Source organism: Siniperca chuatsi, linkage group LG3 (genome assembly GCF_020085105.1).
Source record: "Siniperca chuatsi isolate FFG_IHB_CAS linkage group LG3, ASM2008510v1, whole genome shotgun sequence".
NCBI classification, from domain to species: domain Eukaryota; kingdom Metazoa; phylum Chordata; class Actinopteri; order Centrarchiformes; family Sinipercidae; genus Siniperca; species Siniperca chuatsi.
Genome location: NC_058044.1, coordinates 13,441,398 through 13,446,783, shown reverse-complemented (window position 1 = coordinate 13,446,783; position 5,386 = coordinate 13,441,398).

Here is a 5,386-nt window from a genome sequence, read left to right as displayed (position 1 = left end):
GAAGCAGAAAACACATGTTGCTCATATTTCATTCCTCAGTCATGCCTAAAAATGGAAACTGACCGAAGTGGGAGAATGAAACTTTTTCATTTCATGAAATTGATTCCTTTTATGACTGATGACTATTGTATAACTGTACAGTGAAAAATATACTTGTAATTATCTTTAATTCTTTATGAAAATTCTTACAAAGAAAGACCTTCATTTATTAATAGTCTCAGTTCTCTGTGATTACATGCAGAGTTGCAGCATAGGCCTTAGAGTGGTATGTATTAAATTTGGCTCCAAACAGTTTGCACAGTAATATACAAGTAAACATATACTGTACATATACAAGGAAAAGGGAAATGAGTAGATTTTGATTGAAATTGTAACGGCTAAAAAGACCACAATGAAGAAGCCTGCAGTTTCAGTTGAAACTGAAAGAATTATACCTGCAGTCAATGAAACTGACAGTTTCTAAAAAACAAATGTGTTATGCTCACAATTAAACAAATATTAATATATAACAGTGAAAAGTAGTGCAGGATAGCATGCATGTTACTTAAATCTAAAAACTAGGGCCTACAGTACAGAACAAAAAAAAAAAAAACACAACCCTTAATATTCAAATCACTATCAAAAGCTCCTCTCAGTTGATATTATGACCTAAATTTCAAAATAAAAGAGTCATAATGCTTTTATTTACTGTGCAGATTTGGTCACAGATGATCTGCGGCACAAACATTATCGTTGAGGCCAGCTGGACACTGGTGGGATCGACAGGATCGAGGTGTTTGGCTAAGATGGAGCGACAGATGGAAGAAAACAAAGAAAGAGTGGCGAGAGTAGTCATTTGGCTGACAGGCCTGAGGCAATGAGCAATGCAGGGCCTGAGCCACTATGATCAGAGAGCATGCAGATGATAAGTCTATAAATAGAAACATGCAGCAGGAGGGACAAAGGCTATTTTCTTTCATATGATGCAAAAGGATGGTTGAATTTCTGTGCTGTAATAAGCACTTTGGCTCAATAACATAAAACACACCAGCATGATGACCATATTGTGTACCATGTTTTAGCCTCTCTTCACTGGTTACTAGTTAGTTTTAGAATTGATTTTAAGATTTTACCGATCACCTTTAAAGCACTTCATGGTTCAGCTCCCATGCTACATTGCTGAATTGCTGCCAACCATGTGAAGCACTTTGTAACTTTGTTTTTGAAAAGTGCTGTATAAATAAAGTTTATTATTATGAATCTATTATATATAAATGAAATATCACAAGATTACATTGCTAAACACATATCACCAGGCGTGCTTATGAGATGACGATAAACAGTTTACTCCAATATTTTAGTAAGTTGTAGGAAATATGTCAATAAAAAAACAATAATTCATGCATGCTACATGGATAGCACAATCATGAAAATAGATACCAGGCAATTGATGCTAAGTTTAGGCAATGATCTGGCTTCTTTATGGCTGTGAAAATGCTCCTGCTGATCAAAAGGATTTTGTCCATTTTTTTCTGGGTTTGTAGCCAAGAATTTGCAGACGTCCACATGACAGTGGGTCAGTTTCCATTTTAAAATATATTTTAAATGTTATACAGGCTGAAATCCAATAAATTCAAGTAGATTAATAAAACCAGATGTTATTTTCAAAGTCTTTTACATTCTTGAATGAACAGAACAACCATACTAACCCCTTTTTTATAAAGACTCTTGGATAAAGTTATCACTGCAACTGCGAATATAGTCAAACCATGTCCCTGAATAATTACAACAACGGCGGCAGCAAAAAGCCACTTCAGTAAGAGAGGAAACAGGACTTCTAAAACAGTGCAGGGTGAATAAGAGCAAAAAGAAATGATAACATGCACAAGATGATGAATGCTTGCTTACATAAAATGTCCTTGCAGGGTCAAGGTCAGCTTTCTCACAGGCATTTGCTTCATTGCACTGACCTCCAGTCAGGTCAAACAAATCCTCACACAACAAAACCTGAAGGGACAAACACACCATGTGACTGTATAAACCTGCGTCCTCCTGTAATCTGAAATAAATCCAGATGTACAAAGTCCAGCTGCAGAGTGAATCGACGTCACTGCATATGTGGGCATATGATAAGAAGTGTACAAGTGGCATAACTTCTCTATAATTACCCCAGGAATAGTCATGAGGTGTAGCCCAAACATGGCACCAGGCTTCATCAGAAATGCAACAGTTTAGTTGTTGTGAAACACTTGCACTGTATGTGTCTCTGGGTTATTTTCACTATGACTGTATACCGGCTGCAGTTTCAAACAAGGATGTAGTGAGGCTAATTTGGTCTCTTGTTTACTGTGTCTTCACATCACCACGGAGAACGTACATGTTGGCAAGACAGCAAACGATATTCTCATGTGAAAAGCCATCAAACCTCCTCATAAATAAATCATTGTATTCTATTAAGCTTAAGGAGTGGCACAAAAAAGCAAAAAAATATCTCTCCTATTCTGATCTGTAATATAGTGAATTAAAATTGCATGGGAGGAGAGCTCATTAATCATCTCACTGGCAAACAGCCTTGCCTCGTACGTGGGTATTAAAAGCACAAACAAAAGATAGCTAACACAACATACAAACCATCCCCATGATCCTGGTCTGCATCATGGCAACAATGAACTTGTGAATTACAAAAGAAAAAAGCTAAATAGGAGTTGTCACTCCATTCAGAGGACACTGAAATTAAGTCATGCAAAACGAAGGCAGCCAAAAAACAGGAAATAAAAGCTCTTGATATACATAAATTCATATACAGTTTCATTTGCAGCTGAATGTGGTTTCTGCATGGCTTCAGCTGGGGGGACCAAATATAATCACAATTTTTGTAAATGTCAAACCATCCACAATCACCTGCATCCTGAATGTCTTGTACAACTGTGAGTGGACTGAAAATGTTTTTTTACTTGACACACAATTAATATTTACACTTAGTTGCCAGTTTATTAGGTACACCTAGCTAAGACAAATGCAGTATAATACAACAGTCCTGTAATAAATCCTACCTTCACTTTTTGAGAGGTGTTGATTCAATTTCATGGTCATTTTAGAGGTTGCACTTAGTGGTGTTGATGAGTTGGGTTGTGCTAATAGTGAGAAGTGTTTCTTATATTTTGTCCAACCAAATTATATGAATGAGGGTAGATTATATTTTGAAACACCTCTGAGTATAACGCATTAATTTTAGCTTGATGTAAATAAACTGGCAACTGAATGTATATACAAACAACCGACAGCATTCAGTCTTTTCACAATATGTTGTATACAAATAGATATAGTACATTTTTAGCACCACTGACATATTTCCATTGTGTGTGGCTGGTAGTGCACACATAGCTTTACACATTTTAGGTAATTTTTAATTTTTTTTTCCTTTTTGCAAACTTGTTCATATATACAAAAGCTGACAGCAACTGACTTACAGCAATTTGTGCTGTCTGAAATCTTGCAATCTATGATAGTGTCTGCAGTACAGGCCCCATGAGGATCCTTTGTGACACTTATTACCATGACACTGCAACAAAAACAGTGTTTGTGGCTCTAGTCCTCAAGGTCTTTTTCTTCATCATTCACACTTAAAGTCACTTCCCTCATCATGATGCCTTTGTGATTTCTGCAGAATGTACTCCAGCAATCTGATGCACACACATCTGGCTGCTAGCAACATCCACTGCCTGCCATACAGACCAACCCACATTTATACTCTGCAGGCACTCCTGCTGAGATATTCATAACTCTTCCATTGCTCTTGCAAAGTGACACTTTGCCCATGCCCACAATTCAGCTGCAAGCATATTACACAGCTGAGGGTCTTCTGTGATTATTAATTAAACAACATAAGGCCTCTGAAATGAAGCACTAGTACTGAATCTGGAACCAGAAGTAGCTGCTACCAGAGGTGTACACTCGAGTCACATGAGTTGGACTTCAGTCAGACTTGAATCTGATGACATTAGACGTAATTCGACAAAATCAAAAAAGACTTGCAACTGTACAATGACTGTGACTGTAACACAAATGACTTGTAATTTCACTTGGACTTTATCCTTTCGACTTGGAATGTCTTGTATCCTCCCCAAATCCATAAACTAAAAATATCACAGTTTGTTACATTTTGTCTGTTGTCATTTCCCTAACAATGGATATTGAAACACTTCAACAGCAGAAGGGAAATGTCTTTTTTGGGGGGGGGGGGCATTGCTAACAAGCAGACAGACAACATATAAATCCTCGGATCATCACATTCAGATGTAAAGACTCTGCTGAGGTCAACAAAAAAAGGGAGGCAACGTGGAAAACATGGAACAGAAAATGTTTTATATTTTTTACTTTTAAAAAGACTTAAATTAATCTATTACTAAAATAGTTGTAGATTAATTTTCTGTCAATCAACCGATTAATCAACTAATTGTTTCAGCTCTAACTGTGTCAAAGGAATAACATACCAAGTCACACCTACAATTTTAAATGTTATAAAATGTATTGGTGAGTAATAAATGAGAATTTTAAAAAGTACTGTTACTCTGTTTAAAATCTTAAAATGGCATTACATGTGAAAGCTGCATAATAACTTGTATAGGACTCAAAGTTTAGGACTTGGACTTTACTTGGAACTTCATAGCCACAACCTGAGACTTATTTGTGACCTGCAGAACAATGACTTTGTCCCAGCTCTAGCTGTGGTTATATTAAGAAAGAGTTCTTAGTATTACATCTATGCCACTATACCTCTATTCAAACTGCTTTTCAAAATGAGGTGGCCAATATTTAGACTTTTCAAGGGGAAAAAAAGTTTTACAATTTCACCGTATTTTCCTCAACACCATGCAAATAACACTATAGCTTATTTTATATCTTCAAAACTCATAAACAAATTCAGTTTCTGCAGCCTCATACAAGACTTTCATAATGACTTGAACAGGAAATGAACACAGAACACAAACGTATGGGAAATGGCTGACGTATGAAAAAGAGGCTTGTTGACTGAATGGCCTTTGAATGTATTTTACTTCAAGGTCCAAATCAAAAAGCATACTATTTGAGAAGTTATCAAATTAAGCAACCAAAACAACACCCCAAGCAAAGGGTACAGAAGCAATATAAGTTCTTAGGCACAAGTTCAACTATCACACACGCCCAGAATTCATCCCAGCCAATCAGAGGCCGGTTGTCCTGGTGTCAAACCAATCAGCTACGAAGGGGGGGGGACTCAGGCTGTTGCTAGGGTATGTCCCTGATGACTTTTACTCTGTCAAGCCAATCAAATCGCACCTCAGCGTTTTCAGCCTGCTCATAGGCTAAGACTCATCCGGGGAGCCCGCCCACAGGCTTTTCTTATTGGACAGAGGCGCGATCACTC